This window comes from Melospiza melodia, chromosome 5 (assembly GCF_035770615.1).
Source record: "Melospiza melodia melodia isolate bMelMel2 chromosome 5, bMelMel2.pri, whole genome shotgun sequence".
NCBI classification, from domain to species: domain Eukaryota; kingdom Metazoa; phylum Chordata; class Aves; order Passeriformes; family Passerellidae; genus Melospiza; species Melospiza melodia.
This window is the reverse complement of record NC_086198.1, coordinates 86,054,680-86,074,946: the sequence shown is the minus strand read 5'-3', so window position 1 is coordinate 86,074,946 and position 20,267 is coordinate 86,054,680. Positions and strand designations below refer to the sequence as shown.

The following is a 20,267-nucleotide window of genomic DNA, read 5'->3' as shown; positions in this document are numbered from 1 at the left end:
TCAAAAATAGAACTCTTTCATTTGCATTCATTACTGAAGGCTCATGATTTGCACACATCTGATGGTTCAGCTTGCACCACATCAAACTGCTAAATCTGTGTTCTTTCCCTTGTACAAAGTACATGCCAAATGCTCCAAAATTCTACAACACATGATCAACCATCACCACAGCAGCTTTACACAGACCTTGGCATTCACTAATAGCAGCTATTACATTAATTCTGATGTACTGAACACCAGCAAAGAACAGAAGGTGGAGAAAGATACAGAAATAGTTTTTTTCAAAATTGAACTTAAATAAGGTAACAAATTCCCACTGTACTAGCCACTATAAAACTGCACTGACTAGTTCCATAAATTGTTACACTACACTTAAATCATATCAATGCAAGTAAAAATTGAGGGAGCATAAGTAATGTTTCTCCTTCTAATCTATCAAAGAATTAAGCTTTCATGTTGCTACAGAATTTATTAAAAGGCTCACTTATATAAGTAAAGGAAGCACTTCTAGAAAAAGAGAGGAATCAAATGTCTTCAGAAAAAAATAAATTACTTAGTTTATGATTTCATACTAGCTGGATTAGCATGATTCTGCTTTTCTTTCTAAAACAAATTTTAAAATAATTAAAAATCAAAATAAAGGAATGTATAAGGTTACAAAAGCAGGAAGTGCAAAGATAACAAGCATGACATAGCTGGAATCTCAGACACATAATTAACAGGACTGGCTTCCACAGCTAGACATGAGTCAATGCATTCCTACTTCATACTTCAGTTTTACTACACAGGAGTTAAAGGAAACCTGTTATCTGTTCCCAGGCATCAATTAAAAAAACAAACAAACAAAACACAGCAGAAAAAACCTGAACACTTCACTGACACTGTCCAAGAACAGAGGTGTTGCTTTTAGAACTACTTCATGTATTTCTAAAAGCAACACTTAATACAAAGACAGATTTCTATATTTATTAGCTACTGAATTATTAAGTATTAATAAATATTTAATTAATAAAATACTTATTATTATTATTGATTACTAAATATTAAACTGGACCAATCACAAACAATATAATTTTCAGCTTTGGAATGCAACTGATATTATATGAAGGGGAAAGGGTTAATTTTAAAATCTATTTTAAAACTAAAAGAATCTATTTTATTTGTCCATTTTTTATTTATTACAAAAGGTTTAATTTGCACAATACTCAGCATTTAGATTTTTGCCTTGCAATGAAAAAATTACGATCATTTGAGGGAGTGAAGGACCTATTCCTGCAGCTACAGGGTGCTCCATGTAGAAAGGTTTCCCTTGCAATAACAATGAACCACCTCAAAGTTCTAATTATTACGTTCCATGGCCATGAACAAAAAATATTATTTTACTAAAATATAATCATATCAGAAGAAAAATCTCTGTACTGCAAGTTATGATCTATACTTTATCTTAAGTTAGAAGAAAGTATAGTTGTCAAAACATAAACAGATCCCTCAAACAAACCCAACTTGTTTAATTTGTACTTAATTCTATTCTAACATGGAATAAAATTTCAGATAAATGTGTTCACAGTTTGCAAGCATTCATTCAAATGTGGTTTTTTTCATTTTAATCAGCAGAGTTTTTCAAATCAAAAATGTTTTCTCAGAATACATTTTCTCACAACTGAGGCTGATCAGTCCCCTTAATCAGGGTACTTATCTTAAATATGCCTTTTTAGGATATTCAAGCATGAAGGCACTTTAAAGAGCTATGGCTTTTCTTGAGAGAAGTAAACAGGGTGCTTGTGCTTCAAATGTCCCATGTGCTGGCTCCAAGAACACTTGATCTCTCTCTTAAGAGCCAATAGAGTGCCAATTGCTCTTTATGGGACTGAGAAAAAGAGCAGGACCACATGTCAACTCTAATAAAAATTAACCCACTCTGAAGAGAATCCAGATTTATTTTCAAGCTTATTTTCATGTGGTAAAATTAAACCTTTAGACTGACAGACCGACAACACTAGTCATCCCTTTCCTCAGAGAACAATCTCAAACCAAACTACAAAGCCACAACCTAAAGAATATAGGAAAAGCATTTCACAAGCATACCTATGGAGCCCTACCAAATCCAAAAAACAGCTGATGGAAATTTAATCATCTGCAGTTCTACAGAATATTTCTACAATGCAGTAGTTTGCCTCAGTTGCATGGCAAAACCAATTCAAATTAATACTAGATGGAGTACAATTAGTTACCTGGATGTCTGGGAAGTTTTTAAGACAAAAGCCAAGAGACAAAGCCTGAAGACACAGCAAACACCATAAATATAGCCCTGAAGCCCCACAACAAATCATAAGCCTAGCTGATAATTTTTCACTTTGAATTGACAATACTGAAGATGTTCTGGGATTCCAGACCTTCTCTTGGACCTTAAGGAAAAGCCTGAGTTAATGTCTAGACCGATTTCTCCATCCTAGTCTGGTGTGTTGTCATAAATACGCTTAGTCCAAAATCATCACCACAAGAAAGAACAGATGATAAATTCACTCAGGGAGTGAACCAACAGCATGGAATTTGAGTTTTCCTTTAATGAAAAGCACAGAAGAATTAGCAAAGGAAACAAAAGAGACAAGGTGGGCAAGAGGCATAAAGGCACAGCAGATATCACTCCAGGCACAAGTACTTATACTTCAGTTTTCCATGTTGCTCAGAAGCAAGGAAGTTTCAGAAATACTGGTCATAATAAGGATGGAATTTGTTCCTGAACTACTAAATGTCAGACTCGTGGCTCACAAAATTTGGCAGAGGATTTTTAAACAAGCCTTCCTCCCGCCTTAAGGCAGTAAGTGCCCCCCAGCTCTAAGGCAAGAGGGGAGGTCCTCACCAGTCCACAGGAGGCTCCCACAGGAGACAGTCTGATAATGAACCAAGCACAGTTATCCAACCCAAGATAAAGAAAACTTTATAAATAAAGGGAAAATAACACTTCACACCCTTTCACCCCATCCCTCCTTCCCCCCCACTTTAATCTTCTTCAGTGAGACTAAAATAAGGTGAGACTACAACAAGAATTTCAGTTTGAAATTCTCCTCAACTTTAGATTCACAGCTCTCTATTCCATTTCCTAACGACAACAGAGGTTAAACTTAAAATGTGACATTGTCAATACAAGCCAGTAAGGAAAATTAAATATCCCTTTATCCTCAAGCACTCATCTCAACAAAGCCCCTGAACTTTATTTAGGACAACACCATCAGAAGGGTTTTGAAAGCAGAAAGGTATATGCACCTCATAGCCTTTCATGCACCTTTCATTTGCCTCTCCCTAAACAGCTGCAAATGTTCCAGACTTCAGAATAAAAGGGACTGACAGACCAACAGAGAGAACAAGCCTGCAGTTCTCTCACACGCCTCCTTTTGCATACACACACTGGAGCACAACAGCTATGGCTGGGCCAAGCTGACAGAATGACTACAACCAGGTGTCCACAGCTCCAGTCTGGAACTTTTCAAAGTCTGAAAAAGCCTTCTTAAGAATACAGGGACACACAGAAGTTTCATGATTTTTCACAGGTACCTGGAATCAGGTAGACACTTCCAAATCTAAAATTTAAATGCCTTTAAATTTTTCCATTAGTTCACTGAGAGCAATGTAGCAGTTGGGAGTTATTTCAAGATCCTGACTACCACACATTGTTTTTGTTCTGCGAGGATGTTCAGCATTCACCAAGAAAGAAAAGCTTGTTTTTTATCATAACATATGGCAGTCCTATGGAAGCCTGCAGGGTTCCCATGCCTGTCTTTTGCTGATGAATTCAGAAGTGTACCATGCTGTTCCCGGTTTCTGATTCCTCATTCCTAAAAAGCCATAGGGGATAAAGGGAAGCCTCACAGAAAAGGCAAGCACTATAAAGCATCAGCTTCCTAAGTACATACTCTCATCTTAAAATAACTGTGCCTCAGTATGCCATGACAGACATGGATTTCTTTGCATTTTCCAGACACAAAGGAGGTGTCCACAATATGTTCAACCCCCTGCCAAATGAATATTCACCTAACTGGGATTCCTATTCCCTGACATTTCTGTTTTACATGTACGTTAATGTACTGCAGTTTCTTAATCAATTCAGTGACACCTTTCAAGGCAAAAAGCCTTTACAAGAACAACAATTTTTGAAGACCTGAGAACAAATTGGAGTGTCAGATAGAACAGGGATTAATAAAAATACTGAAAAGCAAGTGTTTTCAAGAATTTTACCTGATGTTCAAAATAAATTTATTCACAGTAAAGGCAAACATGTTTTTATGTCAAATCCTTACATAATACATCCTGTCACAAAAATCTTCAAATGCTTGAGACAGCCTCAGAGTGAGCTTCTTTTAATCTTTCAATTAAAAGCTCCCAAAGCAAATCACTCCTACTCTTAATAATTAAACTCCTCCATATGGCAAGTAGGCTGAGCAGCATCTAACAGTTAACTTGACAAAAGTAATTTGTGACATTATTTTTCACTCTAATTATTTAAATAAAAGTTTATCATTGCAGCACATCTTTCCAGTAAAAACATTAAAAAAAAAAAAAAAAAAAAAACAGATAAAATTTTGACTAAAAGTATAGAATACCTTATCTTCTAACCACAACAGTGATGCTATTTAAATGAGTTTCCTGAAGAGGAATATGGTTATTAATGACAGCAGGGCAAGGGCAAGGGGAAGAGGTGCAACAGGAAAGGAAATTTGGAACATTGTTGTCCCCAAAGATTTTAAAAATGTTTCACATTGGGCTTTTCCATTGCTCTGTATAAGAAATTCAAGTGACTTTATAAATTCATGCAACAGCAGTAATTAAATTCATATATTAAACTCCTGACTGCTAAGTCTGGTATCTGGAGCGCTTGCTTCTGAATACACATGTAATGTTTAGTGACTGGTAAAACTGCAGTTTAACAGGAAAAAAAAATTCAACAAAAGCCCCAAACTATTTGCAGATAAGCTGGAAGAAAATTGCCATGATTTTTTCAAAATCCACTAAACACCTTCAGTAAAAAAATGACATTTCAAACAGCCTTAAAATAAATCGTTACAGTTTCAATACGTAACAAACGATTTTCGCATGAGAGATTCAAATCTGATTTTGTCACTACTGAAAAGTGTCCATTTATTCTGCTATTTCAGTATCTTCTCATATATACAGATCAATTAGATTCTTTCCCCCACATAGAAACTTGATGAGGCAAGCAAGGCTTTGATTTTTTTTTCTTAAATCATCACTAGCTCATCTCTGCTCTCTCCACACCCACAAAAAAGCTGTCTAATTCTGAACTTCATTCTCTAGGCACTGGGGAAAAAAGAGTATCAGTGAGATCAGTTTATTTAAAGTAGAAATTCAGTCAAATAATATTATTAACAAAATTGTTAAGGCGGGTTTATTAAAGCTTTTCTAATCTTTCCAAGGTAAAATCTTCAAAAGAAGCAGCAAGCACTTAATTTTCTGGTCGCTCATTAAGATATCAAAACATCACACACTATCTCAGAAGAATGTTTAAGAACTTCATACCCAGATAAACAGTAACTCAAAGGAAAATATATGACAGGAATTCCCTAGAGAATAAGATTTGATGGCAAATTAATTTTGCTTTAATGTAACTGCATTAAAAGCAACTATTCCAAATCAGTAATGCTTGTTTAAAAAGGAAGTTGCAAAAACGGGGTTGAATATGTTAATCATGCCAAGGATCATTCTGTCAAGATGAAAATATCAGTATAAATACTTCATTTAGACTGATAGGGAATTAATTATTAAAATTACAGCGCTGCTCTGTCTGACTACATAAAAACCAAGAAGATGAGTTCATGGCTTTTCCATCTCCTTCCCACACCCTCCCTGAGCAATTACACAGTTTGAAGGGAAGAGGAAGTTCGACAATTATTGTATACAATGGTCAAAGTAGACTGATTTAGAAGAGGAACTCCTGCCAACCCTAACAAAGCAGAACCAGAGGAAACTGGGAGATGCATCTTACGCAAGCCCCTAAAATCCTGGTTTTTCCTCCTTCTAACTTTACTTGTACTTCTATAATACCTACTATACAAACCTACAAACACATATGGATGGATATTCAGAGTAAAAAAAGATGCCACATGCTTGATAGTTGCTCTCAGCAACAGAAAAGTCTCTTTCACTTTACTTATATTTATTAGTAAAATACCAAGAAGGGAAATACTTAAAGTAGTTTAAAGATTTAAGTTTTCATGATTTGGTAGTAAAGACTGTTTAAATGCATCTTCAGAAATGTATGATGTACTCTGCACATTATAGTGATTATCAACACTGCAAAATTACAAGAGTTCCAAGAAAAAAAACCTTAGACTTTTAAATATGACATGAATTCACCTGGAATAAACACATCCTTCACTCAAACAAAATTTAAAAGGACAATCTTATTTTCCTTATATGTTTAGAAGAAACACATTTAGAGAAAAAGGATTTAGTGAATTTTGAGTTCATTTCTCAATAGAACGTTCATCAATCTCATGAAAAAAATTACAGATTTGTACTCATATGTACTTGGTGACAAGGCGTAACACACATCTAAGCACATATAACATCACACTTCTATGTTTTCAGGTCTGTATTTCAGGTCTGATTAGTTCTTTACTGCTCTTTTCTAGCAGCAGGGAGCTGGAAAAGATGCAGTATATCCCTGATTATATACTTTAATCTGCCCAGGAATTTGTCAGCTCTTAAGAAGGAGCAGCAGCATAGCATTTAAGCCACTTTCTTAATTTGGTCAGGAAATGAGAAAAGTGACATACACAGGTGACCTTCAAATATCTGATAACATGCCCATGTGATTCCGAAAGCAAATATGCTGGTAACCATTTTCTTACTAAAAACTCATTTTCTTGCTCAGAATTCCATCCTTATTAATACATTAACCTGGAAGTCTGATCTCCAGATACCTGGTGAAAGCCTATAATCAATATTGAGTGTATTCATTTCAATTCAAGTATGGCTCAAGACCTAGAAGGAGCATGAACCACTAAATTCCTGTTTGGAAGACAGTGTCTGCAAAATACAGCAACTGTGATAATATGGTTGATATTAAGAAGTCACACATTTTTTCATACTGAAAAGGTAGTTCACAGCTTCCAAGTGTGAAAAAGGTGAAGGGAGGAAAACACTGGAGAAAAGGATTTTTGCTCCTTATTTTTCTTTTTAAGCTTAATAAAAGGCTTAGAAATTTTTACAGATGTGGGTTTAAAATTTAAAAAACATCTGATACTTTCAGACAAACAAATTGAAATTTTCTAAAGTTAGAGGAGTTTATTAAAGTCAAATTAATTATTTTCAGATAAAATTAAATATATAGGTATACATCTTTAAGTTTAAAGCTTGAATCACGTCAGTGTTTCCTCTGATATATTTGTTTTCACATGTGATTCATAATCATATCCCATATCCATGAATCAGGCATGTAAGCATGACATTGCTGGCATTACTGAATTACTTCACTCTTCTACACCATTTGATCTAGTACTCATATTATTAACTGTTCCAACCAAGGAATCAAATTTAATCCTCTGTGAGCACCATCTGTAGCATCATCAGTTCCCTCACAGTTCCTGTAACAACATGTTGTCAAGATGTATTTATACTTTAAGAGATCATATCAAAATTATAGAACTGAAACCTATATTGAAAAGATGTAACACAGTATTTACTATAAAAGAAGATTAAAATAAAGCACCTGGGCACTCTTTTTTTAATATATATAATCTATTAGGATTTGAGTACTAAATTTGCCAGCCTATTTTTATACTTTCAGAAATACAAAGGCACTGAATGCATAGATTCACTTTATTTACTAACACCATAATGAAACACTTCCTTTTAGCTCCATTCAACAAACCAGTAATTTTAAGTATGTACAAATATAATTTTCTTTAAAGAGTCCTATTAGCCTTTGTGAAAATTTAGTAGTACAGATTGTTGGCTGGTTAAGGACTAGCCTACTTCCAGAAGCTTACGTGAACTGCTCTGCTGTTAGCACTCCGACTCCAGATTGCATAACTGGCAGTTTTGCTCCTACTAATATGCTGCTAAATATTTTTCTCATGATGAATTTCACCAAGTGATAAACCAGGCTGACAAATCTACTTATGGTGTCTCAGTTCACCTTGGCTTATTTGATGGAAATTAGACATAAAGAGCCTTTAAAAAAACCCAATCCTATAAAGAAGAAAAAAAAATTAAAAAATTAAATAGTCATTGATCTTGGGAGATACCATATCAGCATTATGCTTTTGCTCAAACCAAACACAGCTAGTAAGATATACAATTATCAGGATGTTAGAATAAACCAGAGCTGCACATATCTTAGACACATCTTGGCTGATACCATTCTGGCAAATGTATTTCTAGGCCCAAAAAAACAGTAGGAAATGGTGTACTTTTCCAGCATGTATTTCATAGGTGTTAGAGTGGTGAATAAAACAGAAGGCAGTTCTTAGACAATGAGTACACACTGAGCATATACTCTGTGCATAGTCATGCAATGCAATCACTCAGAGTAGAAAAAGAAGAAATTCAGTAATTAAACAACTCCAAAACCTACAATAAGTTCTATCACGTTAAATTTAGTTTAGACTGATTGTTTAACAAAAAGTCCATGCTACAAACACGTGGCTCTTGCTATCAAAATGAGTTAGATATAATTTGCACAAAAGTTTAAAGTAGTGCTATTCCACCTCTAGTCACTGCATACAGAACACCACAACAAGGGAAACTCTCCATTTGCTTGAACAGCACACCTTGTACAAACGCCACTTGTACAGCTTCTCCCCAACAGCATCAGCATATTTGGGATGCAAGGAAGAGCCAAGACAGTAATTCCACATATGCTCTACGGCAGAATAAGCCAAAGACTAATGCTAAAAGGATTTCTAATTGTTCCTGCCCCTGCTGTTCATTTCTGTCCCTGTACCATCTCCTTCCTGGTACCAACACAAGCACATTCGTACCATCCTGCTGCAGGAAGGTTCGGGAAACCGATCCCGTCTGAATCTGATCTCTGTGCACCTGCACCAACACTTCTGGCAGCAAAGGTGCAGGGGAGGAGGAGGAGACCCTCGAGAGGCAGAGATGCCCTGCACAGCCCCAGCACTGGCACACCCCACGCTCCCGCTGGATCCGCCAGCAGCACGGCAGGGACCGAGCACTGAAAACACGGAATGGAACAACAGCTACACTACTGGAGTGGAAAACTCCACCTCATTGTTTAGATCCTGGCTTTCACTACTGGGAGGTGCAGGACAAGGACGTGTCCTGGACAACTTGTTGCAATTAACAACTATCAAGTGTTTTTCCAAGTTTTTTTCGAGTGTATTTTGTAGCCTTACAAAACCTAAAACAGAACTTTGCAACACTACAGCAGGAGATGAAGTAACAGCAAACTCAAAAAGATCTCTCCACAACATCTCCCAGAACAGTTTCAAACACCAGTGCCAGCAAGCCAACAATTTGTCCTTTCTCCAAGCATGAGCCCAGGGAAGCCCCATCTCCAGGCACAGCCCACTCGGGCAGCAGCCAGTCCCCATCACAGACAGACACCACGGCCTGGACAGACACCACATCGCTACAAACACACACCAGCAAGCTCACGGTGTCTGCTGAGTACCCCAAACACTGCCCTAATTTATGCTGTGCCTTCATTTCAGCTCCAGTTTTTTTGACCCTTTTCCAAAACCCTGGCGCCAGAACATGCATTAACAACTAAACACACAAGGCTATAAAAAAGCAGCACAACAGAATCTGTCCCAAAGCTGACAAACTCTGACATTTGGCTACACAAAAACAAATGGGTTTGTGTTTGGGACTGTTTTGCTCTTTAGGGACTTTTAAAAATGTTTATTATTGACAGATGAGACGACAGCTTTCTGAAGAGAAGAAACAGACATACTTAAGGAAAGCTCAAAGGAAAGAAAGTAAAAAGACATTTTATAATTTAAGACTGTGACAACTGAAGTTATAACCAATTGCAAAAGAATACTGATATAAGATCCTTAAAGGTAACCAATGACATTAGGTGATATATAATCTACTCTTCAGGCCTCATTTAAACCCCTCTGTATGTTCCTGACACACACTGGGAAAAGTCAAGAAGAAATGAAGGGCAGTGTGCTTTTCCCAGACAATGACACTTTTACTTCTGAGATTCATTACACATACTTTATGACATTTATACATATTATTTATTTAAACATAAAATTTAAGTGTATAGTTTTGTCACATAAGAATTCAAACACTAACACTGATTTGTGTCTATCATATTTGAAAACACTAATGCATGAAAAATAATATTCCAGGTTTTTCCAACTCTCCTGGACACACACTGCAAATGGAGCTGCATCCCTTGCACTGCATTACTGAAGGTGCTGTTTGCTCTCCCCACCAGACAGCAGCAGGAAAACAGGCACTGAGTCAAACTGCCACAGACAAGTGTTTCCACTACATTACCTCCTCTTAATGTATCAAGTATCAACACATACAGGCAGTCCATCATTTTCAATATCAAAAAGGAAGCAACTTCCTAGAGTTAAAAAAGCCATTTGCCCTTCATTAAACATAAACAAAAATAAACCAGAACCATGAAAGATTAATTCTACTTCAATACATTCAATTAGACTCCATTTTCAAAAACCACAGGAAGCTAATTTCACAAGAAATGTGATTCTGCTTCCCATAGAAATACATGCAAGTACAACATATAGAAAAAAACCGATTTTAATACATCAGAATTGTTTTCAAATATGCTGGGGTTTCTATCTTGTTTTGTTAGGTGTCCTGTTGCTGGGCTATGGCTTTCACAGGCAATATGAAGCTGTTCATTCACATCTCTGAGAAACACATTTGGTAATACTATTCTGCCTTGTAATCTCACTTTGATTTAATCAAATGTAAGGAACATACATACTCCAGGCTTTATCTCTGTTCTCATGCCCTAAATGCAATACCCTAAAAGCTGACATCCAAAAAACAACTATTCCATGTCAGTCACATCTATCAACCAGCACAAATGTTTTAATATTTTCTATACCAACACAGTGACTTGTAGGCGGTAAATCTTCGCTTTAATTTTTTTTCTGTCTGTAACAATTTTTAAGTATTTTTTATGCCAAGTCATCTGCTGGAAGCAGGCAGATAGCATTCTTCTGTTCTGTATTTCTGAAAAATACTGAGTACAACTGACATACAGCTGATACCAGAAAACAGGAGCATATTTATGCCGTACTGCTCATAACAAAATGCTAAATTCTCTATTTGCTCTACTAAACAAAGAAAATATAACACATATAAGGTAACACTTAGAAAAGTTTCCAGCTCCTATGAAAACAGACACACATGAAAAATCCTCTTCTGGCATTAAATATGTTTGCTGAAGTTCTCTTCATGCAAGTGAAATTTTACTACCAATATCAAACCAAGGCCATAACATTGCCTCTAAAATGTTTTTAAACTTACTCAGTTAACACTATCAAAAAAAAAATCAATACTTTCCAAACTAGGAGAATATACTCAGAAAAATTTCATTCCTATTCAAAAATTCTCTAGAGAAAACACATTGGAGACAAAAGAACAGCAGTACTTGCATACATGACAAAGATGAGGCTATCATGAAAAGAGAACTCAACTTTGAAAACCAAGGCTTTTCCAGTTTACTTCAAGTGGTATCACTGTAAATTGGGAGCTTAGTACACTCACCATATTGTAAGCAGATGCAGGTTTTCTCACTTCCTTTACCTATGATAACATTACACACAGCCTACACCAGACTATGCTACTGACCCACTTTCCTACTAGCTTAGTAATCATCTGTTAAGTTCTCAATTTGTCCTTATTTTCTTCTTTAACATTTAAATGTGGTATTCTTAAGATTTGTTTAAAGGAGAAGGTGTCAAGGCATTAAAGGAAAAGTCTTCCATCCAGGCATGTCAGAAATTCAATTTGAAATCTTTCTTTTAAGCAAGTCTATAAATTTACTTCTCTTCAGTGTTTAGGAGCTGGCCAAATTATGTGTTCTTATGCAATGGTGACATTCTACAAGTTCGTCAAAGCACAAGTTTGACATTCAGTGGTCCCTTTTCAATCAGCATCTATCATCTCTTTGCAAAGGCAGATCCCACAAAAACAACTGTGTCATCATCATTTCCTCCCCTACCCCCTGATACTGAGGCTCCAATTCACAAATGCAAATAAAAATGTCATCCTTATTTATGAAATACTGTGTCCTCACCCTATTTTCTCCTAGGAAGCACTCTGTACTAAGGAAGTTGCTGACACAGCACATTTACATCCCAAAGCATGAAGTAAATTATAACAGAACAAGAAACAAGGTAAGGTGAAGAAACTCTTGGAAAGTCCTGATCAAATCCCAGAGAGGATTACCTGTGCACAAGTTCTGCTTCCTTTCAACATGTATCTTGTGTCAATAGTAAAGAATGTCTGTATTCATTCATGCATACAAATAAACTTCTCCTAAGCAATTCCTTGGCAAAATCTGTATGTTTTTACCATCACACCAGTTAGGACCAATACACTGAATATAATGAAGAGAGACGAGTTTCAGTGGAACTTAAGGCATGCTAAGAGAACAGGGTGCCAAGAATTGGTATGCCTGTAGAAACCCAGAGCTTGAGAACAGGGCAATAACCATCCAGAAGAAAGAATTCATCTCAACAAGAACAGGCATGTTCATTCCAGAATGAGGATCTCTGTAAAGCTACACTGCATTGTATACAAGTGCTTTGTATCTTGCAGTTCCTAAAGAACTACTTTTTACACAAGGAGAAATTTGTATGCACAACCTTATAAAGGAAAAAAAAACCTAAAAATCTACCTGCATGGCCATGTGTAGCCCCAAATAAATAGCAACCCATACTTTTAAGTGAGATCTATTATGAAAGTCTACACATCTGTCCCATAGCTAGAGCAAAGAAACTCTCTGACACTGCCAGTCCTCTAAAGTTCCAGCAAAATTCCACATTGTTTTGGTACGAAGCCTCACCTTTCCTTTCAGGATTTAATAATAGAGACATATGAGATTCTCTGGGAATTAATACATTCAAAAAAGTTTTATATGGCTTTATGGCATTTACCAAGTTTTAAAACATCTTGTGAAGAATTAGCAATTTTCATGTGCAGAAGGAGAATGGAAGAAAAGACAGGCTTTTTTGAAAATGTTTTTACAAGCCAAAAAAGTAATTAATGAAAATGTGTTACATAAGTTACTGCACTACAACTGCAGTCATGATCAAAAATAAGATGCAAGATGCTGTTAGCTAAGTCGCAGTCAAAAGCAGAGGGAAGGGAAAGAGAAGAGTATGGAAATAATAGAAAAAGAGACAAGATAGTAAACCATCAATTTCATTGATCTGTTTAAGAGCAGCGTAACAAAAGCATCTTACAAAAAACATTCAGTGTATTGCAAAAATTATTTGCAACCCTAGATAACCTTCAACTTTATCCATATTTTGGCTGGAAAGCTGTAGAAAATATTCCATATATGAAGTGAAATTAATATGCCGAATTAATGCAACCAATAACACCCTGAAAAACCCAAATCCATCCCAATAGAGTTCAGTTCTTAAATTCAAATAAGTTCTACCTTAATATGAAAAATACTGAGCTCAGAGCTCATTTGTTTGTAGCTACCTACAGTAACATCTAACAGAAGGTACAAACCCTGAAGCAAATTCAGGACCTGCACAGAACGCCCAAAAGAATTCCAACCTTTTCTGAACAGCATCAGCTGTTCCATGGAACTGCACACTGAGCTGGGGCATTGCCTCAAGGTGGGATAGAATGCAATCAATCAATCAAAACCTTGTCTCTCACACCTGCCAGGAGTAGCTTACCTAGTAAGCAGAGTAAAATTATTAACATACTTAAGTAACAGTACTTAATCAGTCTCAAGTAACAAACAGAGAGAAATCAATGCAACAAACATTGCTTAAGTTTACCAAATGTACTGGTGTAAACAATTGCAAGATTCATTGGCTTTTAAATCTGCAGGTTTTGAGAATATAGAAGTCAGAAGACAATATAAATTATGACAGCAAAATTTAATGTCTGCACTAACAGCTTCTCTGTTCTTCTTTTTTTTCCCCAAGAACTGTAATTATTTCAACAGAAAAACAAACTTACATTTTGGGTACAACAAGTAAGTTACAACGAACAATATTAAACACTTGTGTTCTTTAAATTCCCTTGTTTGATACAAGACCACATGGTTAATGATTTACTGATCCCTTACAAAGGTTTATGTGTTGTAGTAAAACCTGATATTTAGAATTCTTTTAGCTTGGCAATTGAAATAAATATTACACGACTATTAAAAGCCAAAGACACAACTGCAAGAGCGCTAGACTGGGGTAAAAATTAAGTATATGCTAGTCCAAGTACAGATAACCAAAAATTTACAGAAACCATCAAACAAGTGAAAACATAAAACCCCACAACTTTAATTTAAAAAGTTGAGAGCCGAGTACAATTTTTCAAATTGTAACAAAATTTTGCAAATACAGGCAGAGATAATACAAAAATCTACTTTACTAAAAATGCAACCTATGATGCTACTAAAGCATTGCCTGTAAATTAATCATTCCTTTTGCCATCATTTGTGTGCTCCCTTCCAGGCCAAACAAGAAAAAGCGATTCCACAAATGCAGACCAATGAGGTGACAAATGAAATAACTAGCTCCATAACATGAATTTTCACAGCTTTTTATGCTAAAAGCTAGTATTCCTTTATTCTAAAAACTAGTAACAACTAATTTCTAATTCCTGCCTACTCTCCAGCACATGCAACTTCATATACCCTTTAAAAAAATCTCCTTTAATAAACACAAGCACATGCTCTTCTTACCTGAAAGGGCTTTCTACCTGCAGACCTATTTGAAATGGCTCCAAAAAAGAGCAAGAGGGTAAGGACTTCCATAAAAGGAGATATTTTATATGCTTTAACATCCACTTGCACTTTTCAAATTAGATCAGCATTTGTTAGAATTGTGTACTTCTATACACGCATAAAAAAAAGTACACACATGAGCACAAATAGGAGCTCATAAATAAAAGATATTTGAGGAAACAAAACACAAGCAACTGCAGAAAATTAAAATGAAGACAAGATTTTAGCCCCATTTTTCACACAGACATCTTGATACAAATGGGATCTGAAGATTTATATGTTCTCACAATATTTTATTTTTATTCCCATATGTGTTGCTACATAATAAACCACATCAATATATGCCAAGTTCATACAACAATACCTGAGCACAGGCCCATTGACCTACATATGATAAACACCTGCAGTAGCCTAGGCAGACCCAGAAGGGAGGAGGAGCTTTTGAGAACAGTTTTCTACCTTGTTGAAAATAAGCCAGATGGCAACTTAGAGGAAACTTGGCAACAGTTTCATGGTACATTTATCCTTCAAAAAATGTCAGAATTTGTTCAATGATCCCTATCATCTTGATCCAAACCTAAGAGTGCATCTGCATGCTGCTCTGCCTGCACACTGTACACGAGTCCGATTCATCTGCTTCTGCAGTGTAGCAAATTACCCACCCACATGAAGATGTGGCTGATAGAAGCCACACCTCAGAGAGGCTTCAAGCAGCAACAAGGAAATCAGGTCAGACATCCAGCCATGTCTGCTGCCTTGTGTCTGCCCGTCACCTCTGAGCCTCCCAAGTAACCCAACAACCTCTCTCTCTCCTCAGGAGCATCATCCCAGCTCCGACCAGAGCTGCCCTGCCCAGCCACCCTTGCACAAGCACAAGGCACCAGAACAAACTGCAGCACAAGCTCAAGCTGCAGCCTTTGGTGCCTCATTAACTAATCAGGAAGATAACAGAAAGATGATTTCATAAGTCAGTTTTGAGTTCTTCTGTATGGGCGCAAATATTTAACTCAGCTTGCACATGCCTCAAGCAGGACTTACAAAGTGAACATAATCACCAGTCTGTGGTCTTGCACACTCAGTTCACCCCTTCTGTTAGGGGACAATAGAGAGACAAGAAATGTGTTGAAACTACAGGAAATAGTATCCCCACAATTCCATATTCAACTGGAGATACAGTAACTCACTAGAATCTAAGCCACATTACCGAAGATTTGTGCATAAATATGCATAATACATAAATAACATGTTTCTTCTTAATAAGAGTTACCACCCCAAAAATGTGATATCATTCATCATTTGATATGTGAAATGTTTTAGCAGAAATCAGGAAAATTTTGCCTTGTTTGGATCCACAGGAATGCTTGGTCACACAGAGCCAACAGATTCCTGACACAACGTCCTCCAATTGTTTGCTATTTAACATCACGTGTTTACCAAAGATGAGAAAATTACCCCTCCCCATAAGGGGCCTTTTTAACTCAGCCTACCAGAGCACATTGGGTTTTCTCATCAATACAATATTTCATAAATATGTTCCAGGAGAGAAACAGCTGCATTCAATTCTGTCTGAAAAATACTGACTTTGTTTCTTGAAGGTCTTTGTTCCTTAAAGCTAGTATTTTACCTGTAGACAAATTCAACAGCAGTAGATCATACAAAATCCTTTTCATAAGCTCTTGTACTCAACAGAAGAGACATGTAAAACCAAACAAAAGACAATCTTCAGAGACAGGATACAAATGCATCAGAGAAATATTGAACACAATGTATGAAGCACTTCTTTTGTACTCAGAGGCTTACAACCCCTTTATGCCTGAAACAAACACTAACTTCCTTTTTTCCTGCTGGAGAGCTGCAAGTTCAGTTGTAGAAATGGCACCGAGCATAACAATCTTCTTCCTTCCTAGTGAATTCTGCTGTTGGCAAAGGAAAACATGTTAGCAGAAAGCACCGCCTATGACAGTCTGCAGAGAAATTCAGGTCTGAGCTGCAGAGGGAGACGTGGAGGGGAAGAGGCAGAGCAGCTGACCATTGCTGACTGGCACACCAAGTCACCTGAGGTAATTAAACATACTGGAATGCTTTTGAGAACTTCTTACCAGAAAGATTGCTAATTGGTGTTAACTCCATTAAATTGTTTGCTTAATAAGCAGCTATTAAAAGTTGCTAAACAGAGAAAAGCAGAGGTAATTAAACCTTCTTTGCTTGAGTACTGCATACTGCTCTGCTCATCTCTAAACAGAATCAGCATAATTTCAAAGAAAGAAAGGGGAAGTCTTCATAAGCAAAAAAAAAAAAAAGAAAACAAGTCTTCATAAGCAAAAAAAAAAAAAAACCCCACAAAGTTAAGAAAAACAAACCAAAAGCATACAAAGGATAACAAAGTGAAAGGAAACAAACCAAAAGAAAACAACAGAAAATAAAGAAGAGTTATTCTCCAACTGACAGTATTTTGAAAAGCTACTAGCTAAAAAAAGATACAAACTAGATACAAACTGTCTTTACAGAAATGCCTTGATACATAGTTACAATTATGAAATCTACTGATCATCATGTCCAAGACACCAATTTTCTTCCAAATGAGATCTACATGATGGAACATAAAGCCATGTTTATATTGGGTAAGATAAAAATCAAGCAGTCCGGAATGTATCTTCACAGTTCAGGACACAAGGCAATTAGTAATTGTGTTTTGTTAGGAAGAATTATATTAAATTGCTGTGCACTAGACTTCTTGCAATACCCTTTCTCAAGCCCCAGGCAGATGGTTATTTCAAGATATTAGATAAGCTATTTATTTTCTGAATTTGTAAGGTAATGACTAGGCTGTTAAACAAGATTTTAATCATTTACTCATGGACCAGTGCAGGAGGGAAATCACACAATAACATGCCTAAAATCCTATTTGTGAATAGCATCAGTTTTTGTCTGACAGAGCAGTCTCTGGAAAAAATACAACTCCCTGAAGAGCCACTGTGGATTTCTACATAACAGCAGCATGGATAATAAACATGGCTTTTTGCTTACAAAAGCACACACCAATGTTTTAGTTAAAGTTTATCCCACAGGAATTGAATTCTCTGTCATATCAGGAAGTGAAATTTTAGCAATATGCTTCTGAGTAAGAGATGACAGTGATAGATGCTCAGCAGAAATGCAAGTTAATTCTTTTATGAAAGCAGTAAAAATAGTGCCCAAGACCACTTTGTTCTGAATCCAGTATTTTGACAGTCTGTGAAGATCTACAGTTACATCCAAAATTTGATTCCATTAATTAATTTCTTTAAAATGGGTTAGGAGAAGAATATGATACATGCATTCTCCTTGTCTGTTATCCAAGTCTTTGGAAGAAAACAAATAATTGTAAGTAAGGCTAAATTATGTACAACAAAGTGAAAAACCTCTGGGATTTGTTGCAGCATATTTTCAGTGCTACTGACTTTTGGACAATCTGTTCTCATGCGTACACTAAAACAAATTCTGCTAAACCAAGTTTTTTAAAAAAGTAAACCTACTCCAAACACAAAGGTGCTTTGTCAGTGAATTAGCTAAGAACTTCCAGGCACGTAACAAAAGTATGCAAGAATATGCCATGAGTGGAATAAAAAATACACAATGTAACCTGTCAGGCACCCTCAGAGTGGAACATTTCAAAATCACCATATTTCTCCTATAAAAATAAACAACATAATTAAAGATGTTTCTTAATTTAGCATGTCTGTTTTGCTTTGTAATTGTTTCTTCTACAGTTATAAAATTTATACAGCTAAAAAGTATCATTTACTTACATGAACAAATACACCAAAAGAATGGGAGACAAGGAATAATCAAAGCAACATTTCACAGCTTCCTGACTTGTTTACTGCTGGGAACTGTGCGTGCAAGCCCTCAACCCTACACAAAACCAATCTGTCACCTCTATGTCTTTGGGATAGTATGCCATTAATGGCCAGGGGTTTCTTTCCTAAAAAAATCCAAAATAACTCGAATTTTTTTACAATGGAACAGCATGGACAATCTTTGCTACCCTCGTGTTAGAGAGTTTTCCCAACCCACCCTCACTCCACTGGCAGCTTTCACTGATTTGCTCTGCCCATGTTCAGTCAGTCTCTGCCTCCTGTGGAACATTCATTGGCACTCCCTCCTCACTCTGCTCTTTCTACAACCTGGTCTGGCACCAGCGACAGCAATCTGGGACATCACATACTGCAGCAAGCAGGAGCATGGAGAGAATGGAAGAGTGAAAACTTTGACATAACTTTTGCTGAAAGCTGACTGTGACACTTTTAATCATGGAGTATTTCATATCTATGGAACGTTCAGTTATTTACTAGCATCACTACACACAAGCAAGGTCCCAGTTCAGGGATATTACACTGTCACACTGCATAAAACAGTCTTTTTGCATATATTCAATGATACAGGCATTCAATAATTGGGCAGAAATTACAAAAAGTTAAAATAAATTCAGACAGTAATACAGCCTTAACTAATCCAAATGGCCGTGCATCATATTTATTAAGAACAGATTTCTCAAGTACTCACCCTCACATCATTTATCTTCTATCTGAACCAAACTACTTTCTGAACAATATAAAAGGAAAATCTGCACAGAAATCTACTTCTGGAATTTTTTTAACCCATTGCTTAGCAAGTTCCACTGGACATTCAACTGAGGAAAAGACCAAAAATGAAGGTAAATAGGCATCAAACGCCAGAGTTTTCCCCAAACAAAAAGATATATATTTTAAAAAGTACATGACAAAGTAAGTAATTCTATATTACAAAAATCATTAATTCTAAAAATATTTAGTTATTAAAAAGATTTGCATATAAAGAGCTCCCCGGAAGATTTCTAGAAGCCCTAATTACATTAAAAACATTTGCTGTGCTCAGAATTACAGTGCAGAACTTAGGAATAAATGTTGATCTATTACAACTTGCATTAATCAGAGATAACAGACAGGAGCTCCTGCAGATTCCAACTTTAGTCCAAAAAAGTGAACAGCCACTCAGGAGAATCCTGCCAGATATTCCCAACAATTTCTGAAAGATCCTCAAACACAGGACAACTGTAGCCTCCTAACAAGCTGCAAATTATGTTACCAGAAATTCCTGAAGATTCTGGGTTTTCTGTGTCTCTCTGATATCTTTCAAAGACAAGTCTATGCCACCAGTAAAAAAGGCACTGCCCACAGCTCTCATCCCTCTGACTGGAAAAAGAAATAAGAATAATAAGCCACTCAGAGCATCTCCAGGGCTGTGGCAGCTTCACAGGCAGAGCAGGCAGCCCAGCACTGTGCCTGTGACTAAACCAATCACA

General features: G+C 36.4%; 1 protein-coding gene across 2 annotated transcripts in view; it reads right to left on the bottom strand.

Moving 5' to 3' along the window:
* Positions 1–20,267, bottom strand: part of STIM2 (stromal interaction molecule 2) — a 63,049-nt gene that overhangs the window by 27,946 nt on the left and 14,836 nt on the right. The gene's annotated exons all lie outside the window — the stretch shown is intronic.